Raw genomic sequence first — 21,716 nt, 5'->3', positions numbered from 1 at the left:
ATTAGTTATTAACTTATAACCTATGAGGACTGACTGGCTCTTTCACGCTTCTGCCATTCATGACCAGATAACCCAACATTTGGTGTCCTCTCCCGTCTGCTTTCCTTTGTTCCCGAGTTCTCGCCTCCCAAGTGTGTCTAGTACAATTACATACGGTACTTTGTTTATGCTCATGACATTCTGATTTCAACTTCAGTTCTGCTCTTTATGGAGTTTCTCTTGTCTTCCCACTTTTAAATAACTCTTAGATTCCTACTTTAAAGATTTTTCTTCAGAGAGTGGTGAAAGTTTACTCAATAGGATTTTTCCATTTCTCAATACCATAAAAGGAACCACTAGCTGGCATGTCACTAAAATTCATTGTCTTTTTTTCAAGCTACAACTAGGATCCATTTTCTACCTTCTTTTACAGTTGGTGTGTCCTTGTCATTGAGTTCTAACCAGTGGAATATGAATGGAAGCAATATGTGCTTTTTCTGTCCAAAGGCTTTTTAAAAACCAGGGGAGGCACCCCAAAGCATGCCATTTTAGGCATATTGAACTGAAGGCAATCAAGACCCAGCAGATTCAGGAAAGTCTTCCTACCTCCCCTTAAATGCATACAATAATTTTAAAAAGGGTCCTGTACCAGGTAAAGTGGTAATAGCACAGATAACTTTTTCATCTGAAAGACTTAGATGCATGACAAGCAAGCATTTATTTACTAAATATATGCTTTCCTCATCTTCTTGTGAATCATCTTCTTTTCCTTGGATGCCCCAGAAACTCTTAACTCAAGATGGTATTTAAAGCTCAATTGCCTTATTCTCTTTGAGTCTCATATATTTGCAGGACAGCCATACAAAATTAAATGTGTATTGCTCCTGTCGTTGTTGGTTAGTCTCTAAGTCATGTCTGACTCTTGTGACCTCATAGACTGTAGCCCACCAGGTTCCTCTGTTCATGAGATTTCCCAGGCAAGAATTCTAGAGTAGTTTGCCATTTCCTTCTCAAAGAGATCTTCCTGACCCAGGGATTAAAGCTTCATCTCCTGCATTGACAGATGAATTCTTTGCCACTGAGCCACCAGGGAAGCACATGTTTCTCCTTTTATTCTACCTTATATCAATTTAATTATCAGACCAAGCAAGAACCTACAAAGGCATACCTCCCCTACATGGGTATGCAGGCTGCACTTCCCTTTTCCCCTTCTGAAGACAGATGCAATTGACAGCGAGGTCTTAAGGGATAGTAGATCCATTAGGTAGAAAGATACTATATTCCTGAGTCTCTACAGGCAAGATATTCATCTGCTTTGAAATTTTATGTGTATGATAAATTATCTTCTTTTATGTATGTGTTATTATACCTTTTCTACCTGTTCTCTATTAGCAAGATTTTTAGTAATATCTCATTTAATAACATATTGAAAGAAAATAGAGTGTCTCAAAAGCTTTTTAAATTTTCATTTTGAACTTTAGCCATTTGACGTACTTGGAAATTTTTCTCCTACTAGATTTTAAGTTTCTTAGTAAAGAAAAAAAATTAAGCTCCTTGGACTGTATCCATTTCATTTCTAACAAATGATAATATATCTATACTATTCAATTAGAAAGAATACTATGTTCTATAAAATTATATGCAAATCCCTTAAGATTACATGTTAAGAACTGGCACAATCTTCACCTTAAATGTTCAGTGAAAAATGTGCAATAAATTATTTTAGCTTAAGGTAGACTATATGAAGGGCATCAGATCCAAAATCTATCTACTGGAAAGTGCTTTATTTTGTCATTTACTCTTTGTCATCTGTCCTAATTATCATGATTTTAATAGCTACCTACCATTCTTAAAAATCATTAGGAAGAATTTCATATTGGCATTGGCTAGGTTTCTAATTGTCTATAGCATTGATACAATTGGAACTTATGATAAACTCCAACAGGCTACTATAATTTATAGAAATTCTGTGGCAAGGCACCTAGGTTTCTGGTTTATATATAATCTTGTGCTCTATTTTTTTGGTAAATGAATTCACTTGGGCTATGTATCATTAAGGATTTTGTTTATGAGGGGTTCAGAAAGAAATAGCCAACATAAAGTAGCAGTGGCAGGTAATGAAACAAGTCATGAAGCATACGATAACACAGGGTTGAGAACCAGCTTATGGATGATCTGCTGTCTGGGAACCCTCTCATCTAATATTTGTAAGCACATAGCTGGCAAAGCTTCCTGTATTTTTCATAGCCTTTATTGATTTATGTAGGCATAACAAATAGGACCCATGGTAGACATTCTCCTAAAATGGTGTTGATATCATAAAGGAGTAAAAAGTGTCTCTTGTTTGTTCTGATTTGGAGCACAATATCCTTAGTGTATAAAGCATTAAGTGCCTCTAATACAGGCCTCTATTGACCACACTGGAAATAGGAGGAAGACTACTTCTAGTTACGAAATCATCCTGGAAAATTTGAGATTTAACAGCCCATTAACCTGCCATTAAAGATCGCTGCTGGGAATTTCTTAGAGAAATGAAGTTACATTGTGAAAAGTTAGCAATGACACCACAAAGGGAACTGGGCCATGGAAGGGGCAGAGGGGGGAAGATTCTTATCAAAAGCCAGGCTATTAAAGAAATGAAATTAGAGCTACATGAAGCTGAAGACCAAGATGAGGGCTAATGGGGCAGAACCAGGTGCCATCAGCACTGAGTTTCAGGCAGTTCCTCTCCTATTTTACCTGTATTCGCAAAACGTTGAGCTAGTGTCAACTTGTACTTAGAACGTAGTTGATCACAGTGCTAAGGAAAGCTAAATTGACATTGAAGAGGAAGCAGAAGGTTCAGGGTCATGTCTCAGCTGGGTTTTAATTTATTCTCATCAGACATACTAATACAGCAGAACATATAGTGTTTTTTAAAATTCTTTCTTTCATTTTTTTTCTCCAAAAAACAGGCATCATGAATATTGATTCAGTTCTGTTCATGTTGCCACAGAGCTTACAGGATGTTGGCAGAAGGGGGAGGTGGGCTGCCATATTATCTTGTGACTGGATTTGTTTAAAGAAAAGTTCTTGACAGCGTTCTTCGAATGCATCCAGGTGAGCAACCCAGCTCTCTTTGTGTTACATAATGTCCCATCTGTGCTCAAGGAGTGCGGCTGGATGAGGATGCCATCAGGTGATGCTTCAGACTTAATGGTGTTCTTTCAGGCTGGAACAATAAACATTAAGGGACCTTAATTGTATTCTTTGCAGTGGGAGCAATAAACATTAGGGGTCTTATTGTACCCTTTCCCAAAATGTCCCTGAAGTCCACTTTGGGGAGTGTTTTGATAGTCAGTTCTAATTTCACGTCCTCCTTCCCATTCCGTGGGTTTTGAAATTGACAAACTGGACAAACACAGAGACATTAAGTTAATAGGCATATCTCCATATAACCAGTTTCTGGAAAGATACAACATCTCTTATTATTTACAAGACTCATCAGAGCCCTAATAGAACACAATGAGGAGAGCCCAGTGATCTGATTTATTTTTTGAGGGTGACAACCTTTGATAAACTGTAGCTAGCAATCACAGAACTTCAGGGTCAAATGTTTACTTGGTACCTAGAGATAATCCATGGGCCAAAAGATTAAATTGCCTTGGAGATTGAGAAGGCTGTGGGATTTTAAATTGAATCAAGCATGAAGTGATAATAATCCTCCCACTCTATATTTCATCTACATATGTCTGGCTTTGCTTTTTTTTCTTTCTCTTTTTGATGAAACTATACACTAAAATAACACATCCTCCATGACCTTAGGGGAATCTCACTTTATCATTGGTAACATCAGATAATCAACATGCTATCAAGGAAAAAAGACTATTATTTAAAAATTCTTTTTAAAATCTGCACATGACACAGTTATATCAATGAGTCTTTGGATTTAGTGGTTTTGCTGGAATTAATGATACACTTGTTTTACTCATTTGGTTGTACTAATTTTACTGTTTTCTCTTTGCTACTATTCTGTGGGTCTCAGGTATAGTCCTATGGACTGACATGTGGTAGCATAGCTTTTAAAGTAAGAATCCTATCATTTCTTCTATTATCTATTTTGCCATATTTTCTTATAGATGTGATAAATTTAGCACATGGAACATTTACAAAGATGTCATCACTAGGATCAAAAATTGTTTGTCATGCAGAAGCTTTCCAGTTTGGGGCTCTAAATTAGCAAAATGAAATGAACATAAATACAATCAGATGCTAAATTCTGAAAAATTCAAATAAAATACTATACTAGTTTAAATGCTAGCCTTTACTCCAGGTTGGAAAGTTTTGGTGTCTTTGTATTTAAATAGAATTGTCACTTGTTACCCAAAATAGGAGACGTGAGTAGATCAGAGCAAAGACAGAAATAAATTCCTGTTGATTATTTTATTTAACCACTGTGGTTTCTCACACAAAGACATTTAATTCCAAAGTGTTTGACTTGGCCACAGCCGTAATTGTGTATAATATCCATTATCTTTTAATTGGAATTATCTTTCATCTTTGGCTACATTTATCTGAGGATCCCTTCAGAAGGCCCACCAGAAGCACAAATTCCAATTTGTTCTCTCAGCTTGACTAATGATGAAAAGTACCAAAAATGACTATTATGAGTTTATAAATCACCTCTTTTATCCTGATGCGGTTCTGGGATTTTTATGCTGTTAACTACTATTTCTCTGAGGAATGTAAATGCAAAAATAACAACAACAAATCCAGCATAAACAATGGCACAAAACAAAACAGCACAGAAAGTCTTTAAAGGAAGCATCACAAAAGCGAAGTATGAAAAGAGAACTGCATAAACTATCAATGAGAAAATTTATTTCTCCAAGATAAAAAAAAGAGTCAAAAATAGTCCCCATCCCCTTATCATCTAACAGTTGTATTTCGAAAAGCATAGAATCTGTGGCACAAAAGCAAATATATCTTAATTGGACCCACTTTCATCCACCTGCTACCGTTTCTTTTTAGTCACATTGAATTTGTGGAAGCACACTTGTTTACCATCCTCTGCTAGAACATTAGCATTTATTTCATTTCATAAAATAAGAAATATGACCAGTTTAAAATGTGGGAGATGCAGTGGCCAAGAAACTTGAGGTCAGCTTGTGGGATGAAGCAACACACACATACTTCTCGCTGTGAAGGATAACGCTTAGATCATAATGGGCTACCACACAGCCTTGATTAATTAAATCATTCATCCAACAATTATTTATTGAGCACCTGCTGTGTGTCAGGCCATCTTCTGGAATTCACAATGATAAGTGCAAAGGGCAGAGCTCCAGCTTGCTTTTCTCCCAGCCTTTATCTATTTATCGTAGCTGCTCACTGCCCCTTCCATTGACCTCTCCTCTGCATAGGTTTCTCCTATCCCAACTCTTCCTCTTGCCTGAGCTCTGAGATTACATAAATAAGGACAGTCGGCAACCTCCATGAAACATCAGCACCAAGTTTCCCCACAGCCTCTGAGTATAAATACTGCATCACTGAGTGCCTCACTGATGTTCATGGGGCTCCTGTCTTGTTTCCTGTATCCACTTTATTGTCAACTAGACATGATACATACGGTTACCAGTAACTATGGAAGCTTAGAATGCTTCAGAAGCCCCAGTAACTGTGATCAATCTGAGCTTCTGGACCCCAGTACTTAGATGGGTCTACAGGGCTTGCAGTAATCAGATTTTGCCCTTTTGGAACAACCGAAGCAGCTGTCTCTGCTGCTAAGAGCTGGACTCAAGAGTTCAGTACTGGTGTCTTTCATCCAGTCTCTTCACACCATACACCCAGGTGCCTTCCCTCAATGTATTCAGACACACCCAAACTAAGCCCCACTATTCTTCTAGCCTTACTTTCTGGAAAATCTATCTTAGCCTCAGCACAGAATAGAACCCTTGTTTATCTCTTCATCATAGCATGGGTCATTGGCATCTCCTCTCTCATCTTATGTATTTATCCTAATCTGTCTTTCTTTAAAATGCGAGGAATAGTTGGTTTGGCATAGCTTGTCATTCATATATTATATTCTTAAATTTTCATTCATCTCTTCTATTCCTTTTTTTAAATGGTTGATGTGCTTTTCTCTTTCCCCCAAATCATAACTTGTATCCCTCCCTATTTCCACATTGACTGAGTACATAAACCTCAGTTCCAACTCAGAATTTCAGCTGGTTACTCTGTCCAATAGCACAGTTGCCTACAATGGACCACAGGACTTCCTGAGGTCCTGCTTCTTGGGAACCAAGGTCATGGATGATGAGCTTCTGCTTACTCTTCCTTTGCTACTGTCACCTGCACAAGAGCATATTTGTATCATCTTCTGACCTCTTTGTATCTCATTATCCCTCCCTGACATCCTTGGGGCTAATCATGGGCTGAAGTTTGCAGGCTTCAAGCTGTCCAGAGATGTTCTCTCTTGACTGACTAACAGCCCAGCCCTACATCGCAGGACAGACTCACTAACAAACCAGTTCACTAAGTCCTTTTTTACCAAATGTGTGGGTCTTGTTTTTAGTCCCAGATACTTCCATTTTTTTCAAGTGCTTGGTAGATTATTCCACCATGTCCACATCCTAAAACACGTTTAGAGTTGTACAAATTTTATCATCCCCCTCCACTTATATAGTTGCCTCAATTAGTATGTTTTCATCAGCAAGCAATAAACTGTGACTCAGCTTAAATAAAGAACATGTATTACTTCACATCATATGAATCTGGAGGCAGGATATTTCTCAGTTTATTGAATTTAGCAGTTCAATGATGTCATCAAGAAACCACATACTTTCCACCTTTCTGTAGCTTGTGGACTGGTACTTGTGGGGCTGGTTACAAGTTGGCTGTCTCCATTTCGGTTATCAGTGACATCAAAGGCAGAAAGATATGAAGGTTAGTGCCATTGCATATTATTTTCATCCAGGAGGGAATCCATCCTAGCAGTTTTCAAAAGGTATTTTCCAGGAACTCAGTATTTCTTCTTATGTCCATGCTTAAATCAGTTTTGGTAAAGGGAATGGTGCAGTGATTGCCTGTGATCAATTACCTGGAAAACCCTGAAAAGAAGCAGAGTTCTGGCTAGGACTGACAGTAAATCTTATAGAGAACAGGCCAGGAATAAGTCAATAGCAGTTGATTTGCTGTTGTTATCTGCTGCTGCTGCTAAGTCACTTCAGTCATGTCCAACTCTGTGTGACCCCATAGACGGCAGCCCACCAGGCTCTGCCCGTCCCTGGGATTCTCCAGGCAAGAACACTGGAGTGGGTTGCCATTTCCTCTCCAATGCATGAAAGTGAAAAGTGAAAGTGAAGTCGCTCAGTCGTGTCCAACTCTTCACGACCCCATGGACTGCGGCCTCCCAGGCTCCTCCGTCCATGGGATTTTCCAGGCAAGAGTACTGGAGTGGGGTGCCATTGCCTTCTCCGAGGGAGAACATGAGCCTCCTGCAAAGCATAAGCAGGCTCGATGACATAATTTCTATTACAGTAAGTCCTCTACATATGAATGAGTTCCATTCCAAGAGCCTGTTCATAAAGCCAATCAGTTCATAAGCCCAATGAAATTAGTGTAAGTACACAGTTAACACAATCAGCTATATAGTACTATACAGTACTACAGTACTGTACCATAGTAGATTTATAATACGTTTCATACAGATAATACATAAAAATACAAAAACTAAATAAAACATTCAAAATCTAACATTCTAGTTCCTTGAAAGTACAATAGTACAGGAAAACAACTGGCACACAGGGGCTGACATCAGTGAACAGGAAAGAGTTACTGACTGGAGGACAGAGAGGAAATGAGAGATGGTAGAGCTGAAGGGTGATCAACAATAAGAGCTGGCAGGCAAGCTGCAATTTCACCCAACCCTGACACTGATTGCACAGGTTCTGGTTCCTTGCTAGAACTAGATGCATGCTTGCAACTTTGGAAGTTTCATATTCGGGGGCTTCTTTTATCTAGAACGAAGGGGAGTCATGCCTGTTGGGTAAGTTGGCCATATTTGTTATATCTGCTTCCTTATTTCCTGATGGCATAGGCATGGTCCATTCATGCCAGTGCTTGCTCATGTGGTTGCCCTCTGACAACCATGTTAGGTAGTAATCCTCCCCTGGCAGTAATTCTCCACCCACCCCCCCCAGCTCCCCAACACTCCTCTCTCAGACCCTGGGGAGGAACGTGCAGGCTGTTATTCTGGATGTGAGCATGTTTCCTTTTTACTTATAATAATCGTATTGTTACATATAGCAAAAGGATTGTTCTCTTTCTTAAAACATTTCATTTCTGTACAGTGGTGAAGGAAAAAGGAGGTTTATAATGAATCTAGGGATAGTCTGATGAGTGAAGCAGGGAAGGAGAAGGATGAGAAAATAATCAATAAATAACTCAATATTTTGTTGCTATCTCCAGCTTCTACTTCTAGGCCAGCTCCTACTGCTAGGCCTAGGACTTAGTGAAAGCTCAAGAAATGCTCATGGTAGAGCAGAAATAAAGTGAACCCTGTAGAATTCTAAACCAGGTTCTCACTATTTTAAAATTAAATTAAGTAATCCCGATTCAACTCATTTGTAAGAACTAGAATTACTTAAATTCATAAATACTCATAAATAGAATTGACTGATATTAAATAGGGGTGATTCTCCTGAACAATTTGGACAACTGTGCTGATAAATAGCCATCATTTCCCTTAAGAAGAAAACCTAGGAATTATAAGGCTTTGAGATAAGTATAGAATCAAATACTTGTGCCTGATTCCAGCTGGAATCAAGAGTGCCAGGAGAAATATCAATAACCTCAGATATGCAGATGACACCACCCTTGTGGCACAAAGTCAAGAGGAACTGAAGAACCTCTTGATGAAAGTGAAACAGGAGAGTGAAAAAGCTGGCTTAAAACTCAACATACAAAAACTAAGATCATAGCATCTAATCCCATTACTTTGTGGCAAATAGATGAGGAAACAATGGAAACAGTGATAGCCTTTATTTTCTTGGGCTCCAAAATCACCGCAGATGCTGACTGCAGCCATGAAACTAAAAGGTGCTTGATCCTTGGAAGAAAAGCTATGACCAACCTAGCTAGACAGCATATTAAAAAACAGAGATATTACTTTGCCAACAAAGGTCTGTCTAGTCAATGCTATGGTTTTTCCAGTAGTGATGTATAGATGTGAGAGTTAGACCATAAAGAAATCTGAGCACCGAAGAACTGATGCTTTTGAACTGTGCTGTTGGAAAACACTCTTGAGAGTCCCTTGGACTGCAAGGAGATCCAACCAGTCAGCCCTAAAAGAAATCAGTCTTGAATACTCATTGGGAGGACTAATGCAGAGGCTGAAGCTCCAATACTTTGGCCACCTGATGTGACGAACTGACTCATTAGAAAAGACGCTGATGCTGGGAAAGATTGAAGGCAGGAGGAGAAGGGGACGACAGAGGATGAGATGGTTGGATGGCATCACTGACTTGATGGACATGAGTTTGAACAAGCTCCGGGAGTTGCTGATGGACAGGAAAGCCTGGTGTGCTGCAGTCCATGGGGCTACCGAGTTGGACAAGACTGAGTGACGAAACAGACCTGAAGGAATCAAATGATTCTGAGAGAAGATTTATTGCCTTGCACTATAGGAAGTATTGATTAACTATTCCCAAACCTAATGTCATCAGGAGCAAAAGTAACTGGCTCATCTTCTTGGCCTTGAGAACAACACTAACTTTAGAGCCAGAGAGTGAGAAAGAGGTGGTAGAATTGGGGTGCCCACAGTGCTATAACTTCAAGGTCAAAGTCTCACACATTGCTGCACAATTAGAAAGAATTTTCTTCCCAGTTAAAGAATATTTCTTGTTTAATTTATTGATATTTAAAAAATATTTGTGTTCTTTATATGCATTGATATATGTAAATGTATGATAACAGTTTCTAACCAAGTGTTATAAAAATCTTTAAACACAAAGGAAAATTGAAAAAGTAGCACAACAAATACCTGTAGTCTCTCCATCTAGGTTCAGCAATAGATAACATTTTGGAAAATATGTGTACATAATTACACACACACACTGTACATTCATTTGCTGCAGATTTATAATATTCATATATTTCAGCATGCTTCTCCTAAAAAGAAGGACATTTTCCTCATAACCAAAATGCTATTATCATATTTAGAAAAATTAAAAATGATTCCTTAGTATCATATATTGTAATATCCAAATTATATACAAAGTTTACATTTGGCCAACATATTTTTAATAGTTTATTTGCTAAGCCTAAATATGTTCACATATTGTAAATGACTAATATGCCTCTTACATCTCTAAATTTTCCTCCAAAAATATCTCTTTTTTTTATCCATAAAATTGTCTTTTGAAGCACTTGAGAAACCTATATGCAAGTCAGGAAGCAAGAGTTAGAACTGGACATGGAACAACAGACTGGTTCCAAATAGGAAAAAGAGTACATCAAGGCTATATATTGTCACCCTGCTTATTTAACTTATATGCAGAGTACATCATGAGAAACCCTGGGCTGGAAGAAGCACAAGCTGGAATAAGATTGCCAGGAGAAATATCAATAACCTCAGATATGCAGATGATACCACCCTTATGGCAGAAAGTGAAGAGGAACTAAAAAGCCTCTTGTTGAAAGTGAAAGAGGAGAGTGAAAATTTGGCTTACAGCTCAACATTCAGAAAACGAAGATCATGGCATCTGGTCCCACCACTTCATGGGAAATAGATGGGGAAACAGTGGAAACAGTGTCAGACTTTATTTTGGGGGGCTCCAAAATCACTGCAGATGGTGATTGCAGCCATGAAATTAAAAGATGCTTATTCCTTGGAAGGAAAGTTATGACCAAACTAGATAGCATATTCAAAAGCAGAGACATTACTTTGCCAACAAAGGTCCATCTAGTCAAGGCTATGGTTTTTCCAGTGGTTATGTATGGATGTGAGAGTTGAACGGTGAAGAAATCTGAGCGCCAAAGAATCGATGCTTTTGAACTGTGGTGTTGGAGAGGATTCTTGAGAGTCCCTTGAACTGCAAGGAGATCCACCCAGTCCATTCTAAAGGAGATTGGTCCTGGGTGTTCTTTGGAAGGAATGGTGCCAAAGCTGAAACTCCAGTACTTTGGCCACCTCATGCAAAGAGTTGACTCATTGGAAAAGTCCCTGATGCTGGGAGGGATTGCGGGTAGGAGGAGAAGGGGATGACAGAGGATGAGATGACTGGATGGCATCACCGACTTGATAGACATGAGTTTGGGTAAACTCCGGGAGTTGGTGATGGACAGGGAAGCCTGGCGTGCTGCGATTCATGGGGTCGTGAAGAGTTGGGCACAACTGAGTGACTGAACTGAACTGAACTGAATCCTATCGTTTTGTAGAATTTCCCATGTTTGAGTTTCATCTGATTATGTCCTCAATGTAATGTTTGTTTCTTCATCTCCTGTATGTCTTGTTAACCAGAAGTTCTCTAAAGTTTAATCAGACTCAGATTAAACATTGTTGTGTATACATTATATTGCATTACTTTATAAGTTGCATAATTTCAAGTTGTTTCACAATGAGTTATGCTAATTCTGAATGTTTGGTTAAGTTCTGATTTTCACATTTTCCTATTGTTAAAACAGTTTAAAAAATTATTTCATAGAAATATTGAAAGGTTTCCAGTATCTATTTTTTGTATTACCTTTGCTTGTAAAAGAATAATTATAATGCTTTCCATTTCATAACTCATCATCACAAAGTTTTATATATATGTGTGTGTGTGTGTGTATGTGCATGTTTGTGTGTGTGTGTGTATGGAAAGAGAATTTGAACTTTTACATGCATAAGCTATTTTTGAAGTAGCTTTAAAATGTTACCTGTATGTTTATTCTCTAACATTTTAGCGTAGTAACTTTATCTTTTAAAATAGCTCTGTTGTATTCCTGAGGTTAATTTTCTTATTTTGGAGAAAACATTAGGAGTTTTCACAGTTTTCCTTTGATTTGAGGTTATAATTTACTAACAAGGTGTCCCAGGTGAAGTAAGTGGTTGGTGCGTGGCTCAGCCTTCACAGCAGGAACCTCAAGCCCAGCAGGAGGGTTTCATTGAGCAGTAACCACACCAATTGTTCGATCTGCTGAAATATAAATTATATGGAAAAACGGAGAAGTGAGTTGGTATTTTAGCTGGGAAAATATATATGATTTAGATTCTGAGGAAAATTAGCTTTAAACAAGAGAAAAATAGAAGTCTAAATTTCTGTATGAGAAAGCTAAGACCAAGAGAGCTGTGGGATCCTTCCTGTGAGATTTCTCCATCATCTGAGTAATGCAGACACTTCTATAGAAAACTACTACAGAAATACAATAAAGAAATCCCCACACATTTTTACCTGTAGCTATTCAACATTCTGTTTAAATTATAGGACTTTGCCTTTTTTAAATTATCTTATCATTTGACGAGTCTTTGTTTTCTGTATGGAAAATGTATTATGGGCATTAGTGATTATGGACAAAGTCAGTTACTCAAAAATGCAAAACTAAAATGCAAATATGCAAAAAATGATGCTGATAGCAAATATTCTTGATGTGCCTGGGAGATGTAATTTGAGGATGAAAGCATCTTATTCAGAGACAATGGTTCTTTTGACTTCCTAGCTGCATCATTGAGCCTTTGCATTGATTTTTCATCAGTTATATTTGTCATCTCTGAGGGAGAACATTATACAAAGTACAAAGTAAAAAAAATATGGGTGGAAAACTTCCCTTCCCACTTTTGTCCACACATACCTTTTTAAGGTTTTTTTTTTTTTTTTTTAACTTTTGTAGAAGTTTTGGCAAGAGATGAATGTTTTTCTTCAGTTTTAATAAGGAGTCTTGCTGGATATATTTTATCCTAAGTCATGGCAGCTACTTTTCAAAACATTCCTTGTTGTAGCTATTATAACCTTTGTGACCACAAATACTCATTACTTGATCCAGTTATTTCCATGTAGTTTTCTGATGTTTCAGTACAGACAGGGTAATATGTTTAGCTATAAATCAGGGGACTTTCCTGGGGCTGAGGCTTCACTTTTGGAGTGGTGAAAATAATAGGTTAATTAACCTTGCCAATTACATTTGCGATCTGTGTCTTTTTGTTCCCTTTTATAAACACCGGGAATTTTAAGAAAAGAATGTGGGTATTTGGTGATGAATTTGAATAATCAAGTCTAACATGGTATTTTAATGATGTCAAAGGCCATTTTGGGGCTTCCCTGGTAGCTCAGTAGTAAAGAATCTGCCTGCCAATGCAGGAGACATAGGTTCAGTCTCTGTGTGCAGAGACTGTGTACATCCTATAGGATGATTCCCCAGAGAAGGAAATAGCAACCCACTCCAGTATTCTTGCCTGGGGAACCCCATGGACAGAGGAGTCTGGTAGGCTATAGTCCATAGGGTTGCTAAGATTCGGACACGTCTTAGCCACTAAACAATGACAACAAGAAGGCCATTTGTATATTCATTTACCAAACATAGCCAAACAGAAAAAGAAAAAGTGTCAGAATAGGTTTTTTAAATTTACCTTTTCTTTAGGGTCACTTACTCAGTCCACACTTTCACTGCTCACACCTCTCCCTCCTCTGCGTGGTCCTGGTACTCTTGGTCAGTGTCTAGGTCTTGCTGACAGTTGGCCTGGAGGCCATGGTCCTCTTCCAGAGGCCCTCCCAGCTGCCAGCAGCCCAGCTTAGGCTTGTACACATGGAGGGTTATAGTGTTCTAAGAATACAACAAAATCCAAAGCTTCTTCATGACAGATACAGAGTTTGCCCATCGTTTCCACTAACACAATGTCCAAGTCCAATTTAGGTAGAAGGATTGGATAAATAGATTCTGCCTCTTGATAGGACATATTGCAAATAATTGTGCCATTTTCCAAACACCACATACCTGAGAAAGTGGGAGAGTTTAAAGGACTCTTTCCAAGGTTTTCTTTTTTAAAAATTAAACAAAAAGTTTAAATGTTTATAAAGACTTCTTTATGTGAATATTTTGTAAATTACTGAATATATAGTGGGTTATCATGTTCTTTTCATCATTTTTATTTCTGCAAATAAGATGTTTATATGTTAAAATCCTAAAAATAATTATCTGCTGCTTTCATAGTGTTAGTTTGCAAAGTATTCTCACCTTATTGTGCACTTAAACTTCCATTAAAAAACTCATAAGTGAGATCATTATTGTTGAAAATAGTTGAACACTATTTCACCTGCCTTTACTCTATGCTCACCAAAATTTTAGTTGCCTTTTAGAAAACATTCTCCAACAACATCCCTTACACTTAATCCTGAAGTATTTTCTCTCACCTTAGATGGAAATATTAATAGTATTATTAGCAAAGTAGAAAAAAGTTACTAAAAAGTGCATAGGTAGTTCAAACCATTAGATAATTGAATCTTACTGTTTATAAGTAAAATAATTAACTTTATTATGAGTGCTAGTTGTTTTGCTTGGTATATTCGAAAAAAGGTATGAGACAAATTTACATAGAAGTTGATCTAAGTACAATTTTTCTAACTCCACATTATTCTAATTTGGAAAGTATTAATTGCTTGCCTATACTAACTATCAGATACAAAACAGCTGTGAAATCATGTAATAGGTCCACCAAGTTCATTATAAGATCCTTAACTTATTGCCAGGTGATTACTTAATGCTTTCTAATGAGTAGAAGTTATTTTAATATTAAACTACGCACATTAAGAATGGTATGATATATGCATATTAATTAGATATTTATGTTAAATATTTTCACATTCAAGAATATGTCAGGTTTATTTATAATGGGTCAGTCTGTCATAGAAAACATAAATTTATTTTATAGAATTTAAATAACACAGGAAATCAATCAGATTAACTTGGGCATAGTGCATAGTCTTATACTGCATCATGATTTATTGTAGTGCTTATATAAGAATACTTCTTATTTAAAGCAAATTTTGTTAAAATAGTTTTGCTTTGAAAGTTGAATATTTTAAAAATATTCTATTATAAAAAATAAAGCTACCCAATGATGCTGCAAAATCTAGATGGAAAATCCATGACTTTAAAACATATTATGACTACTGCTAATAATAAAATTACTCATTGGAGAGTATAAATAATCACGTAATAAGTATTCATTGAGATTGATTTTCTAAATGTTCTCTTGAAAATATTTGGTGTGAAAATAATTTGTAAATTCTTTTTATTGAAAAAAAAGCTCTCAAGTTCAAACTGTTTGGAATAGGTTAAATACCATGGTACTTTTGGAGGGCTTCAATTCTCATTATTATGTCAAATATAATGCAGTAGCACCTGCATTTTTGTAACATGTTACTTTAATAATATATGGTAACATAGTTTCACTAAACACATTTATGTAAGATCAAATTATAGGAAAAAATTTCAGAGTTACAAAATACTTTAGAGATCAGATAAATTGACTCAATAAGTTCTGATTATTTGTAGGTGGCAAATATCAAATACAAGTTCACTTTATTAATCTTTTGCTTTATAAAATATATATTCTTTTTATTTTGAAAGGTCTTATTTCAACTTCTTCATTAAATATTTTATAAAGATATTTCTTAACACTGGCTTGTAAACCATATAAAATGTTCAGAAATATCATTACAGTATGCTTCCTCTGTGATTTGAATGACAATTGAAGTGGTTGTTATATTTGATGCAATGAAGATCTGCCTGTAGAACTGGCTCATGGTTTGCAAACAATGTTGAAACATTTAATGAAGATATCCTAAAGCACATAGATGTACTTTTAAGAGACAGTTACAAACTATTATTTCTACATATTCAGAAGTCACTATTAGCAATATTTTAGAGTACTGTGCAAAGATGAAAATAATAACATGTTAGTCCACATTATTATGGAATTTCAGATATTATTTATATTGTCATATATATGAAAAATGCTATTATCATAAGTGGATTTCAGTTTCAGCAACATGGTGGTTTAACAATATAAATTACATCTATATATATTGTTAGAAACAATCCCACTCTTTTTCGATCTTAAGTTTTCAATAAACCCAGTATTCTCCATCTGTCTACACTTATAGAAAAGATTGACAAGGCTGGAATTATGTTGTTATGTTTGATCCAAAGTTATGATTAGAATAATTGTGTGAATTCTTCAATTGTTATAGTGATGGTAACATATTTCCCTCTATTTCTAATGCCAGTTTTGACAGACTGACTGTTGTCATGTCAAGCAGGCTACTCTTCTTTATTATTTCTATATGCAGTGAAACTTCCGGTAATACCAACTTGTACCACTTGAGTGTTCTTGGGATTGATAAAAGAAGTACGGAAAATCATTAAAATATACTTGGTTTAAAAGAATCCTAGTAACTAAAAACTCTGATATGTGAATTCTCATTTAATCTGTTTTGTATAAATTTTAGAACATATGACATATTTATTTAAAAATCTTACATGATGCTCCAAACATTAGAAAGGATTGTTCTTCAAGCACTAAAGTTCTATTTAACCATTTTGGACTACCTCTGTGGCTCAGTGGGTAAAGAATCCACCTGCAAATGTGGGTGACCTGGATTCGATTCCTGGGTTGGGAACACTCCTGGAGAAGGGAAAGTCTACCCACTCCAGTGTTCTGGCCTAGAGAATCCCATGGATAAAGTCCATGGGGTTGCAAAGAGTGGGACACGACTGAGCTACTTTCACTTAACTTATATTACTCCTTGTAGTTACAAAAATAAAGGACATTTAAACAAAAATGAAAAAGTTTTTAAACGGAAATACTTTTGTTTCCTAGTTTCTAAGTAAGGATTGTCAGCTGATGTGCTGACAGTGCTAATATGACTTGAAGCTGATCAAGATACCACCACAAAAGAACTCATCTACAACACAGAAACAGAGCTACAGATGTAGAAAATAACTTTATAATTACCAGCGATAAGGTGTGGAGGGATAAGTTGGGAGACTGGGATTAACATATAATTAAAATAGGGTAGTTAATAAGGATCTATTGTATAGCACAGGGAACTCTACTAAACACACTGTAATGACCTATATGGGAAAAGGATCTAAAAAAGAGTGGATATATATGTATATATAACTGATTCACTTTGCTGTACATCTGAAACTAACACAACACTGTAAATCAACTCAAATATTAATTTAAAAAGTACACCACCTAGATAGACTGGTATCGAATAGCCAAACAGGTGTACTTATATATGATGTGGAAGCCAAATAGATTTGTTTCAGGCAGTGTAGTGTGTATAAGAAGTAATATTAAATCTGCTACTCTTCAGCATCAGAATCTTGACTGCAAACTGCCACTTTGCATTCATTTACTTCCCAGTTCACATTCATTTACTTAGTTAACAGTATTTTAAAGTTTCCTTCCCTTCCTTCCTATATTCCTTCCTTCATTCCTTCTCCTTTCTGTGTCCTTTATTCTTTCAATTTATGATTTTGCAAAGAGTCGGAAAGCATCTGCAGAAAAACAAAACATTCATTTCGGAACAGTAATTCACAATGAACTCTAATAAGACCAAATATATTATCTTAACCTAAAATACTATGTAACCTAGTGAGAGATGATATTTGATAGAATCGACAGCATTGTAATTTAAATATTATGTATATAATTTTCATTGCTCTCTTGGGGCAGAAATTTCAAGCTATTTTAGTACATTTTTCCTTTACAAGAAATAAAGAAATTTAAATGTTTGAAATAGAAAATCTTTTATGTCAGCCTGAAAGAAAGTATAAATGTACAGAAGAAAAATTCACTTTTTGGCAAATTGGTGAGATTCATTTGTGAGGGAAAAGTCAGAAAACTGTTTCTGTACATCTTACCTAATCTCTTTTCTAACAATATTTTTATGTAGACACATTAATGATCAAACTTTATGTGAATACTTTGCATTATATAAACTAAGTACCATTAAGTCATAGAATTCACAGTTCTACTTAACAGGAAGAAAAAAGGCATGCTTCTCTGTTCTTTTTTCCTCTGCTCACTCTGCCACACCCATCCTGCTAATTAAGTTCCTCAACCTTGAAGATAATGATATTCCAATTTTTTTTGAAGAAATAAATTTAAGGATACATTTACATCATATTAAATGAAAACTGTACTTCTGAGAATAACCTTGAAAAGCACCATAATATTTTCTCTTGCAACAGAATAAGGTCGTTTGTAGAAAGAGACAAGAATAGGAAAGAAGAAAGTCAAAGTATTGGTAACTATTGATAGCCCTTGAATTTTTGTCTAATTTATTATATACAGTCTGACAAAGCCCCACATGATTTAGGTTTTAAGATTTTTCTGTAGGAAAATGGTATGCAAATTTATTTGCTCTTATTTATGTACTAGAAATGTTTAGGATTTTGTACAGTGTTACCCTAATCTGAAGATTAAATAAATCATCTGAAAACAAAGCAAAACAAAGCTCATAGGTAATAAGGAAGTGTTCCTGGTTTCTCACATACATTATTTTATTCAAATAAGATTGTCCACATTCAAGAAAAAAATGAAAATCTGAAAAAAAATTTAGGGCTCCAGGTTATTCCAGAAAATCAATAAGAAACATGGTGTATTTGACTATTCCTATTACTTGATTTTCATTAGATGTTTTAACCTAAAATGATTGGTGTTGAAGTGTACTGAATATATGATATACTGCAAAATCTCTGTATCAGTGTAAAATGATCATAAATTGAATTGAAATAGGTTGTTTAAAACACCTAGCATTATCTCTCCAGTAATGAATAAAGTGGGAATAAAATAATTTTTAGGGTCTCTGTCTCGTATCTAGGCAAAAGTCTACAATAGTCTTTTTTCTACTCAGTAATAACAAGTTAAACCACCAGCTCCTAATCTGTCCACCCTGTACAGACCTGCCAGCAACAGGGCAGCAGAGAGACCAACAGTAAACAGTCAAAAGGGCAAAATTAAACAAATCAAAGATTTAAATCTATGAACTATGAATTTGTTCTTAGCAAAGTATTGTGAAAATAGACTGATTAGCTTGGAGGAAAGGACAACTGGGGTCATTGTACATCTTTCCTTCTTGGCCTGTGTTCCCATCCATCCAATTCTCCACCTTCCACTGTATGCCACATTTAGTTTTTCTGAGACTCTAAGATTTCTCAAGTTTTGATGATTTCTACAATCAAGGGTTTCTTCAAATCTGTTATAATTTTATCTGACTATATGTTCTGGAAGATTCTGATGGCTTAGTAGATTGGGGTCGATTAATTCAGAAAATAGCAGATACCACAGAACTATTTCATAGCTCTCCAAATGGCAGCATTCCAAAAGTATGGTGAGAGGTTTTATGGCCTGCAATAAATCAAAATTTCCATATAAAGTTGAGCACTTGTTTCCAAACCAACTCTAAAAACATTTTAAAATATCATACTGTACATCGAATATTAGTTTGGAAAAAACAAATGAAGAAAACATATTGCACGTCTAAATATTTTAAAATTATAAATCAAAATAAAGAGTGTTTTATCCTTCTATCATGACAAATACATCTTCAAAATGACAATATCAAAAAACTGGTTTAGCCATAATACTTATATAACAGGATGTCAATGAATATAAAGACAACTGAATTTTTTTTCATGACTAGCTATCATTAAGTGAGTTGGTGGCATCTAAATAAGAACTAAAATAATAATAATTCCATAAATTACAACATAGTATTTCATAAAATGTATTTTCCTTACCTTTATTTCAGCAAAATAATCTTATTATAATAAGGGATTTACTAAATGTTTATACTACTGATCTTAAGGTGTGCATTTTGAATACAATTGTATTCTCTTTTTAATCATTTAAAAGAATGTAAATGAAAGCAAATGTAAATATTCAAGGAAAGTAAATTAAATGTGAGAATCAAAAATATTTTTTTATGTTTTCCTGTTTCCTATGTTTTTTATGTTTTTTATGTTTTTTTATGTTTTAGAGTTTCTCTTAAGTATTCAAATGTTTATCTATATAAAACATAATTTATAAATACTGAATCAAAAATATACAAAAATAAAAACTTTAATTTTTGCAAAATTAATGAACTTTTATGTAATATGGTTTTACAAATAGAGTCCTTTACAATGTCTAGTGTTTCTGTACCTGGCATTGTTAGAAATTGGTCCTATACTTCATGCATGTTTAAATGCACAGCAACATACATGCAAATTCAAGGATAATAATGTTTTACGTGCCAAAATGTTTCTAGCTCCCTTGTACTTGATGTGCTAATTTTTTAGTGTTCTGGAACCATAAATTGGAATATGAACGGAAGCAAGAAAATGGATACTCAGCACTCCTGGGAAACAATACTTTGTCATGCAAGAATCTCTTGCATTCTTACTCTCTGAGAGAAGGATTTGACAAGTTCATTAATTTGAATTTTTCTTACCTAAGCACATCTACAGCTCAATTCTCCTGCCCTCTGAAATACTGTCCATCTTTAAACTGAACAGGGATATAAACCACTATACCCAAATGTGGTTACCTTTCATTTGGAAGAAACAAGGAAAACATAGTGAATCAGTATAACCTTGGAGTCTGAAAGAGGTTAGTCATCAGACAGAGTATATATAGTTTGGGTCCCAGGTTGTGCTGTGTGCTGGTACTGACTGCTTGACTCCAGTTGAGAAGGGCATCTATAGTGTTCAATGCATTTATTTTCTCTGGGCTTGTGATCCCTGAAACTCCCTCAAAACACAGGATGGCAAGGAATTCCCATGCTTGAGTCTTGTGTCAATTCACAATTCTGTGACAGTTGAAATGGCTTAGAAAGCCATTTGCAAACAGTGTACAGAACCAGTGTCACAGCTGTGTATATGGATTTATATGAATACATATCTATACAAATATATGCAGAGTACATCGTGAGAAATGCTGGGCTGAATGAAGCACAATCTGGAATCAGGATTGCTGGGAGAAATATCAATAACCTCAGATATGCAGATGACACCATCTTTATGGCAGAAAGTGAAGAGGAACTAAAGAGCTTTTTGATGAGTGTGAAAGAGGAGCATGAAAAAGATGGCTTAAAGCTCAACATTCAGAAAACTTAGATCATGGCATCCAGTCCCATCACATCATGGCAAATAGATGGGGAGACAGTGGAAACAGTGTCAGACTTTATTTTGGGGGCCTCCAAAATCACTGCAGATGGTGACTGCAGCCGTGAAATTAAAAGACACTTACTCCTTGGAAGGAAAGTTATGATTAACATAGACAGCATATTAAAAAGCAGAGACATTACTTTGCCAACCAAAGGTTCATCAAGTCAAGGCTATGGTTTTTCCAGTAGTCATGTATGGATGTGAGATTTGGACTATAAAGAAAGCTGAGCACTGAAGAATTGATGCTTTTGAACTGTGGTGTTGGAAAAGACTCTTGGGCTGCAAGGAGATCCAACCAGTCCATTCTAAAGGAGGTCAGTCCTGAGTGTTCATTGGAAGGACTGATGTTGAAGCTGAAACTCCAATACATTAGCCACCTGATGTGAAGAGTTGACTCATTCAAAAAGACCCTGATGTTGGGAAAGATTGAGAGCAGGAGGAGAAGGGGACGCCAGAGGATGGGATGGTTGATGGCATCACTGACTTGATGGACGTGAGTTTGAGTGAACTCCGGGAGTCGGTGATGGACAGGGAAGCCTGATGTGCTGCAGTCCATGGGG

This window comes from Capricornis sumatraensis, chromosome 13, assembly GCF_032405125.1.
Source record: "Capricornis sumatraensis isolate serow.1 chromosome 13, serow.2, whole genome shotgun sequence".
Taxonomy (NCBI): Eukaryota; Metazoa; Chordata; class Mammalia; order Artiodactyla; family Bovidae; genus Capricornis; species Capricornis sumatraensis.
Note: the sequence above shows the minus strand (reverse complement) of the source record.